This window comes from Sorex araneus, chromosome 3, assembly GCF_027595985.1.
Source record: "Sorex araneus isolate mSorAra2 chromosome 3, mSorAra2.pri, whole genome shotgun sequence".
NCBI classification, from domain to species: Eukaryota; Metazoa; Chordata; class Mammalia; order Eulipotyphla; family Soricidae; genus Sorex; species Sorex araneus.
In genome coordinates, this window is record NC_073304.1 from 217,327,541 (window position 1) to 217,337,789 (window position 10,249).

The following is a 10,249-nucleotide window of genomic DNA, read 5'->3' on the forward strand; positions in this document are numbered from 1 at the left end:
TCCCCTGCATTTCCAAGATCTGGTTCCCCACTGGCCCCTCCTTACCCATCAGTGACTCCAGGAAGTTCAGTATCATTTCCGTGCACTCCCTTAGCAAGATCCCGGCTGAGGAGCCTCTGGAGCCGCCATCTGTACAAGACCTCAACAGACTGGGGCCAGGAGGAGGTGGGGGGAAAGAATAAACTCCTGCAAGAGCGGCCTAACTGCCTCTGCCCACACACACACACACACACACAAACACACACACACCCTATCCTGGACCTCTTACTCTGCTCCAGAGCTTGCTGCTGCTTGTAATCATGGAGACACCGAGTGAGGCAGCTCAGCACATCCTTTTGTTCACACTCATCAGATCTACAGGCTTTTCACCATGTCCTGCACCTTCTCCTTTACATTTCTGGAATCCTCCAAACTTGAGTCACACTCTGTCGAGGCAAGTATTAAGAGCCAGAGATGTGGCTCAGCAGTAAAGTACTTGCATTGTGTATGTGTGTGTGTGTAAGGCCCTGGGTTCAATCCCCAGAACCCCCAGCCCCCCCACCTCCCTCTCTGTGTGCGTGCACACACACACACACACACACACACACACACACGTTGAGCCACCCAGTCCACACTATTCCCAAATCCCCTGAGATACACCTCTTGGTATGCCATTCAATAGAGGCCATTTCTGCACCTCCCCTTCTTCCAGTCTTGTCCTATTAAAATGAGGCATACTCTCCCCAAATGTCCACCATCATTGCCTCCTGATGACCCTATTTCCACCTCCCAGCCCATGCTCCAGATTCTTCTCTACTTCCAGAAATCAAAACAGACTTCATGCTTATTTGAGTGCGGACCTTAGGGCTGGAGAGAGAGAACAGAAGCTAAGGTGCTCGTCTTTCGTGCTGCTGGTCCTGGGTCGATCCCTGGCGCCACATATGCCAACCAATCCTGATTCTGGTCTCTATTCCAGCTCTTTAGAAAAGCACAGGACCCCCAAGCCATGGGAGAGATTGTCCCTCACCACAGAGCCAAGAAGAGCTTTTTTAAAAAAAATTTTTATTGAATCACCATGAGAAAAGTTACAAAGCTTTCAGGTTTAAGTCTCAGTCATACAATGATCAAACCCCCATCCCTTCACCAGTGCACATGTTCCACCACCAAGAACCCCAGTATACCTCCCATCCCCACCCCACACCTGTATGGCTGATGATTTTCACTTTACTCTCTCTTTACTTTGATTACATTCAATATTTCAACAGAAAACTCACTATTCTTATTATTTGGAGTTTTCCCCCAACAATCAGACCTGCCGAAAACTCGTCATTTGATAATTTGTTTTTCATTGTTGAGAATGAAGAGCATTTGGATTTCTGGTATTTTAGTAATTAAGTCCAGGAAAATTTCTGCCAGAAGTCGCATCACTGCAAGCTCATACCTCTGTGTAGTGGGCTCTAAAAGATGGTGGCCACCACGCTGCTGCTGCCACTGAAAGGGAAGGCCAAGGGAGAAAAACCTTTCCTCTCCCAGGGCGGCATGGGGCCGTAGCTTAGTTCACAGTCTAGAGGCATTTCTGCAAGAAGCCGCTGGATTCCAAAAGTCAAGAAGAGCTTCTGAGTACTACCAGTGTGGCCTCAGAACAAACAAATTTTTTTTAAAGTGCAGACTTTTAAACCAGAGAGAGACAGCAAACAGACAGAGTGCATGGTTTACTCTGTGTGGAGCCCTGGATCAATCCTCTGTGCCATACGGTTCCCTGCACACCCTAGGGAGCAACACCTGAGTACAGAGCTGGTAATAGTCCCCAGGCATCACCGGGGTGCCACCAGAATAAAAATAAAGTGCAGGGGCTGGAGCAATAGCACAGTGGGGTAGGGCATTTGCCTTGCATGCAGCCGACCCGGGTTCAATTCCCAGCATCCATATGGTCCCCTGGCTCTGCCAGGAGTAATTCCTGAGTGCAGAGCCAGGAGTAAGCCCTGTGCATTGCCGGGTGTGACCCAAAAAGGAAAAAAAAAAAGTGCAACCCAGAGAGATGGCACAGCAGGTCAGGAACTTTCCTTATAAGTATCTAACCCAACTTTGATCCCTAGCATCCTATAGGGTTCCTGAGTGCAGAGTCAGGAGTAAGCCCTGAGCACAGCAAGGTATGGCCCAAACACTAAATAAATAAATAAATAAATAAATAAGGCACACCAAGAATAGTGTGAAGGGCCGGATATATAATAAGAGCGGGTAGGGCATTTGCCTTGCATGCAGCTGACCTGGGTTCAATCTCCAGCATCTCATATGGTCTCCCAAGAGTATCCCCTGACCATCACTGGGTGTGAACCAAAAAAGCAAAAAACAAAATTTTAAAGAATAGTGTGAAGTTAAAGTAGCAATACAGACCAACTGAGGAGTGATTTAAAATCCAGACAAGTGACCAAAGAGGCCACTTAGCAGGCTGCATGTATGCCTGGCATGCGGAGGCCTGGGTCCTACCGCAGAACCAGCAGTATCTCATCAGCATGGCCAGGTATGTCCCCAAAGGACTGAAATAAACATAATAAAGCAGCCCTCATTGATCATGCTAGAAGCCCCATCCCTGTCAGCTTGCACACACGACAGTGTTCACACAGTGAAGTCTGCAGCCCCCTGCCCACAGCCTGCAGGAACAGGCCTGGATGACTCCAGGGAAACCCGCCATGGACCCTCAGTTGGTCACTCAGCAAATCTGGGTCAGAGCAGGGACTGGACTCAATCCTCTATTCCAGCCCTTTAGAAACACAGGTTTCCGCACTTTAGCAAGCCGGACCTTGCTAGAAATGGACCTGCAGTGCCCACAACTTGTAGGGTTTCTTAAATGAGATCTCTACCACACCCAGACCCCTCTCTATCTTTCTCTGTCTATGTGTCTCTGTCTCTGCCTCTCTTGTCTCTGTCTCTGTCTCTCTCTCTACATATATAGATAGATAGGTATATATTATATATATGTATATATATACATATATATATATATATATATATATATCTTCTCTCTTTTCTCTCTCTGCCTTTCGAAGACCACTGGGCAATAGAGCCCTCTGGGACCCAGGAAAAGGCTGCTGTTCCACCAGAGACCACATTCAGAATCACAGATCTTGTTGACTAACGCATTCATTTCAAGTCAGGATAACGGTGGTACAGGAAGTTGTGGAGCTGCAGACCTAGGACTTATCCTGAGACCATCTCACTCCTTTCCCACTGCTCCTTCACAGCGCTGCCAAGTGAGATTCAGGTGTTCACACAGTGACGGGACTTTGAGACCAGTAAGCAAAGGCGCCAGTGCACAGACCCACACAGAGCGAGTCAGACCTGCGAGCCCCAGAGTCAGAGGCCAGCACGTAATCCACCTGCTTTTCCCTGTTTCCTCCTGCTTTCCATGGGCCCTGGGTGGTCCATGCTACATTTTCAATCTAAAAAACCCTATAGGGCTGGGACAGTAGCACAGCAGGTAGGGTGTTCGCCTTGCACATGGCCGACCCAGGTTCGATTCCCAGCATCCCATATGGTCCCCTGAGCACCGCCAGGGGTAATTCCTAAGTGCACAGCCAAGAGTGACCCCTGTGCATCACCAGATGTGACCCAAAAAAACAAAAAAATAAAAACCACAAGAATGAAAAAACAAAAACCCTATAGCTCCAGGTTATTGATTATTGACTATTGATTATCCTCTTTTTAAAAAGAGTATCCTGCTGGTGGGTGGAACTAGCCCCTCTCCCTGCCCCGATGAGGCCCCAAGTAGCCACCCACCAATGACTCCTTGCTCCTGAACGGCCATGATCCCAGAGGCACACAAACCAATCTCAGAACCCAGAGGCTTTTGGCAGAAATGCATCTGGACTGAGCATTAAACTACGGCGCCGTGCCACCCTGGGCGAGGAAAAGTGTCCCTTCCACCTTTTCTCCTCGGTGGCGCGATGGTTGCCACCTTTTCAGAGCCTATTGGATAGCCAGGTATAAGACTACAGTGACGTGACACGCAGACCTCACAGGATGGGTCTGGAACTGGCCCCCCTCCCCACCCCAACAAAGCCCTGAGTTGCCACCCATGAACGGCTCCTGGCTCCTGAATGGCAGAGGCACAAAAACCAATCTCAAAACCCAGAGGCTTTTGGAAGAAATCCCTCCAGACTTATTACTAAAATATCAGAAATCCAAAATCCTGTGGCCACTTTGTGGCTGTACGACATCACATGCTCGTCATAATCAACAATAAAAAACAAATTATCGGGGGCTGGAGAGATAGCACAGCGGGTAGGGCATTTGCCTTGCACGCGGCCGACCCAGGTTCAAATCCCAACATCCCATATGGTCCCCTGAGCACGGCCAGGGGTAATTCCTGAGTGCAGAGCCAGGAGTAACCCCTGTGCATCGCCAGGTGTGACCCAAAAAGCAAAATAAATAAATAAATAAATAAAAAACAAATTATCTAATGATGCCTTTTCAGCAGGTCTGGTTGTTGAGGAAAATTCTGAATAATAATGGTGGGTCTTTTGTCGAAATATTGAATGTGATCGAAGTGGAAAGAGAGTAAAATGGAAATCATCTGCCACATAGGCAGGGGGAGGGGTGGCATAGGGAGTGTACTGGGGTTCTTGGTGGTGGAAAATGTGCACTGGTGAAGGGATGGATGTTTGATCATTGTATGACTGAGACTTAAACTGGAAAGCTTTGTAAACGTTCTTATAGTGATTCAATTAAAAAAATTTAAAAAGGAGAATATCCTGGGCCAGAGAGAGAGGGGATAGCAGGACAGTGCCTGCCTTGCACATGGCCAATCCCATCAGATCCCTGGCCCTGCACACAGGTCCCTGAGCACCTCCAGGTGTGACCCCTGAGTCCCACTGGGTGTGGCACCAAAACCAAAAGAACTAAACTGGGTATCCTTGTCTGTTCTCAAATGTTGAACAGAAGACCCAGAAGTTTACTCATCTTTTGGAAAAGAACTTTTTTTTGTCCAAGTAGATATCTAACTCACACAGCACGGAAAGAGAAACAGTTATCAAAAGTGAGTTTTCTCTAAGTTCTTCTTCCTAGTCCCTCCTCCGCCCCACACCCTGCCCCCAACCCTACAGTTATGACTGGAAGTGAACACACGCAGAGAAGGACGATGTCCAGAGGGAGATCCCGGGTCGCCGGCAGTCCTCACTCAAAACTTCCCCTACCTCTAAGCTCAGCAGAGCTCCCCCTGGCTGACACCCCACTCCCACTTGTATGTTCAGCCCTCCCCCTGCCCCCCACCCACTCTTCTTACTCATCACATCCTTCTTGTGGAGGAAGAGCTTTACTGGTCAACAGGCCAGGACTGATTGGGGGTGATGGTCACTTTGCTCTGGTACTAGGGAAAAGAAGGTCACACGGATTGATCCATGGGTGCCCTGCAGCTGCTCTTCCCTGCCCGTCCAAACCATCCCGGGAAGTAGGTATTTTATTCCCATTTTACAGACAAAAGAACTGAGGGTCAGCTGAGCCAGTTTCAGCTGAGCCAGCTGAAAACAGTAAGAGCTGAAATGGAACCCACATCAGACCATAAAACTCAGGCGGGGGCGGGGGGCAGAGTAATAGTACAGCAGGTAGGGCGTCTGCCTTGCACGCGGCTGACCTGGGCTCAATCCATGTCATCCCATACAGTCCCCTGAGCACCTCCAGGAGTGATTCCTGAGTGCAGAACCAGCAGTAACCCCTGAGCACTGCCAGGTGTGGCCCCAAAACAAATAAACAAAAAATATATACATATATATGTGCGAGATCCACCCTTTTTGGTTTAGCAGCTATGAATCATTTTTGTTGAAGTCAGTTTCACACACATACTGTCTCTCCACACCCTGACCAAGGCACCCCTGCCCTCCCACCTGCCCCAGGTCAGCTCTGTGGGCCTGCTGTCCAGTTCCTCTGCCCTTGTCCATGGTTCCCTCTTGCTGTGTGTCCGCAGGTCTCACACACGAGAGACCCTCGTGTCGGCCCCTCTCCGGTTCCATTCGCGCCACTGCAGGTATGATTTCTCTCCTCCTTACAGCTCGTCGTGCTCCCTCGTCTGTATACGAGACAGTTGCTGGTTCTGATCATCGTAGTCGGGCTTCTGGGTTGTTTCCGTGTCTCAATATCATAGTGGGTGCTGCAGTGAACATAGGTCCTTCGGAATTAATGTCTGGGTGATAGCACAGTGGGTAGGACGTTTGCCTCAGCTGACCCGGGTTCGATTCCTCTGTCCCTCTCAGAGAGCCCGGCAAGCTACCGAGAGTATCCCGCCCACACGGCAGAGCCTGGCAAGCTACCTGTGGCATATTTGATATGCCAAAAACAGTAACAACAAGTCTCACAATGGAGATGTTACTGGTGCTCACTCAAGCAAATCGATGAGCAATGGTTTGACAGTGATACAGTGATATAACTATAAATATATAGTTATATATTAAACATATATATAACTATATATATACATATCTCCAGGAAATGTTTACTGGGATCTGTTCTGTCCCAGACACTGCATCTTCTGCCTGAGGAGGCTCCACCCACTTAACGGTGCTCTGTGGGAAGTACTGGAAGCAAATAGCAAAGGGCACCAGTCAGAGCAAAGGTAGGAGCTTAGTGATCACCCACATCTTTTCTTAGGCAAGAAGAGACGTTGTAAGGAGGCCAAGGAGGGAGCTGGAGAGATGCTACAGCAGCACACCCAAGCCAGGTCCAACCCCGGGCACTGCATGTGTCCCCCAAGGACCACAAGGGGTCATCTTTAAGTTCGGAGCCAGGAATAAATCTAGAGCAACACAGGGTGTGGTCCCCAAAAAAACTATGGACGGGTGGTCAAGGAGCAGTGAGACCACTGAGGGAGGGCCGCCAAGGAAGAACTGAGAATCCTGAGATCTGCCCACCCCCAATAATGCAGCTGCCGGCCCCTGATAATTCAGTGCTGAGGCCCCTCCAGGCCCTCACCTCACTCTTCCATTTAATGCCTAAAAAATTCATCTCACTGCAAAAATTATTTTGCCAGTTATTCTTCAGGGTGGGCTGGAGCGAGAGCACAGTGGGTAGGGCGTTTGCCTTGCACGCGGCTGACCCAGGTTCCATTTTTCCGCCCCTCTCGGAGAGCCCGGCAAGCTACCGAGAGTATCCCGCCCACACGGCAGAGCCTGGCAAGCTCCCCGTGGCGTATTTGATATGCCAAAAACAGTAACAAGTCTCACAATGGAGACGTTACTGGTGCCCACTGAAGCAAATTGATGAGCAATGGTTTGACAGTGATACAGCGATTCTTGGGGGTTGCCCGCTCCATCTTCTCCAGTTTCCGTCTCCACATACAGGTCTGTTTTCCTTTTGCAGCATTTTTGAAACAAAAGGGGTAGTTCTGCCTTCAGCCTCCTGGAAGGGTGGTGAGGAGATGAGCAGTCAGATCTCAGAGGGCCCCTCCCCACCACCCTTTTCCCTCTCCATCAGCTGTTCCATGTTGAGATTAAGTGCTCGGGAGGCTGCGAGCCCAGGAATACAGCACCCCATCCTACATTCGCCACATTGCGGGGTGAGGAGTGCAACTAGCACTTGTGTGAGCTCCACGAGACAGTTCTCACGTTGCTTCCTGTAACCCTCCCTCTGCACGGCCCCAGGAGAAGCAGAATGGCGCCACCTTTCACGAGAGGGAACTGAGGCTAGGGGACAGCCCATGAGTGTGGAGCCGTGAGCATGAGCCCTTCGCCCGGGCCTGGTCGCATATCCACCCTGGGACTTCAACAGGTGTCCCTGACTCCGTGGGGCGTCCACGTGCCAACGGGAAACAGACTGAAAGAGCTGCTGGTGATCGCAACCCACAGACCCTCAGAAAAGACCTTCCTCCTTGCTTCCATGCACCTCTCGGGTACACCCTTCCCGCCCTCCCCCACCCCCCCGCGTGCCAATTCTAGACATACTGCACAGGCTCACCCTACAAACACTGGCATTCTGGAAAAAGGCTATGTGCCTTCAGGAAACTCTGAAGGCCCTTCCTCAGTAATTCTGTTGAGGGACAGATAGCTCAAAGGGGCAGGACACGTCCATTCTGAGCCTTTCCATTTCAATTAAGAAGGAAAAATCTATGGGGGCTGGAGAGATAGCACAGCGGGTAGGGCGTTTGCCTTGCACGCAGCCGACCTGGGTTCGGTTTCCAGCATCCCATATGGTCCCCTGAGCACCGCCAGGGGTGATTCCTGAGTACAGAGCCAGGAGTGACCCCCACCAAAAAAAAAAAGAAAAAAAAAGAAGGAAAAATCTCGGAGATGGCACAGAGATATTTTGAAGGACCGAGCAAGGCTTTGCATGCAGGAGGCCCAGGTTTGATCCCAGGCATCATGTGGTCCCTGAGCACCAACAGAAATGGCCCCTGAGCACAGTCAGGAGCAGCTCCTGAGCACCGCTGGGTGTGGCTGAAGAACTCAGGCATCCATCCCAGAGAGGATTACCCCAGGAAGGCTGGGAGCCTGCCCCTGAGGGCATCCCCACTATCCAGTAACTCCAGCAAGATAAGGAAGCGCAACTGTTCGGCAGGGCGGTGAATGTCCCTGCGGGCTCTTGGCTGCCACAGACTCATAACTGATGTCGGGGAGATGCACATGTGGCATGCTCTGGGTGCACATCTAGAGGGACATCTCCATAGTCTTCTGGATGCTCTGCCCTCAGAGTACTATGCTGACCTACTGTGCGCTAAACTTAGGGAGGGAGCCCTGAGTTCCACCCCCAGCACGGCAAGGTCCATCGAGCACTGTACCAGGAGTAGCTCCCAAGCACCACCAGGTATAACTCCAAAATTTAAAAAAAAAAGCTTCTTGGAGCCTAAAAAAACCAAAACAGGAAGGCTACTCAAGGGAATAGGTGGGGGCTGCTGGGGAAAGGACAGGGGTGCGGGAAGGGGTCAGATGCTGAAGATCAGCCCACCCTAAATGCCCTGATTTTCCCCAATGGGCTCCTCCTTCTCTCCAACCCCACCACTGGCCTCCTCCAGGCTCCCCCGTTGTTAAGGGAATCCAGAAATGCTTGGGGCATGCAGTTTCGTCGCACACTGAGTTCTATTTTCTGCTCCTGGCAATATCTCCTCCGAATATTATTTCTTTCACTTGTACTTCCCCTGACACCTTTGGGTGTACCTACACCTTGGCCTGGAATTGCTCCCTTGGACTCGGAAAGGAAAGGGTCAAGGCTGAGGTATACCCAAAAGCTCTGAGGAGGCTCATGGGTGGCAGCCTCAGAGGAGCCGCTTCTCCTCTCTGTGAGAATTTAGCAGCCCCTGCTCCCAGTGCGTTTAGGAGCTGGTGGAGACGTGACAGGCTGTAAACTGCCTGAAATCCAGCCTGCGTGTGTGACACCAATGTGGCAGGACCTGCTCGCTCCTTGAGCTAGGAGTGTGTGTGTCGTACCAGAGAGAAGAGACTTGGCAAAGAGGAAATGGCATGGGGAGAGGGAGGATAAAGTCCTCGGTCAGGGGACACAGGCAATATCTGCAATGACGATGGGCTGGGAGGTGATGCATGGAAGAGTGGAGGGACTTCCTCACATGTGTGACCCGGGTTTGATCCCCAGCACCACCAACAAATAGATAGGGAGAAGGCGTGTTGTGAGTATGAGACTTGGATGTGAAAATGCCTCACCCCTAGCACCACTGAGGTAGGGCTCCTACAATAGGAAGGGAGGGAAGGAGGGAAGAGGGAAGGGAAGGGAAGGGAAGGGAAGGGAAGGGAAGGGAAGGGAAGGGAAGGGAAGGGAAGGGAAGGGAAGGGAAGGGAAGGGAAGGGAAGGGAAGGGAAGGGAAGGGAAGGGGAGGGAGAGGGAAAGGGAAGGGAAAGGGAAAGGGAAGGGGAAGGGAAGGAAAAGGAGGGGATGGGGGAGGGGGAGGGGGAGAGGATGGGGAGGGGAGGGAAGGGGAGGAGGGGGAGGGGAAGGGAGGGGAAGGGGAGGGAGGGGAAGGAAGGGAAAAGAGAAGGGAAAGGAGGGGATGGGGAGGGGTGAGGGAAGGGGAGGGGTGAGAAGGGGGAAGGGGAGGGGAGGGGAGAAGGGTGAGAAGGGGGAGGGGTGGGGAGGGGGGAAGTAGGAAGGGAGGGAGAGAGGAAGGAAGGAAGGAAGGAAGGAAGGAAGGAAGGAAGGAAGGAAGGAAGGAAGGAAGGAAGGAAGGAAGGAAGGAAGGAAGGAAGGAAAATCCACTTGAAAAGGGAGCAGACCCAGGGGCCTGGGGAGAGAGCTCAGGGGCACGTGCCTTAAACATGTTCAAGGACTGAGTTTGGTC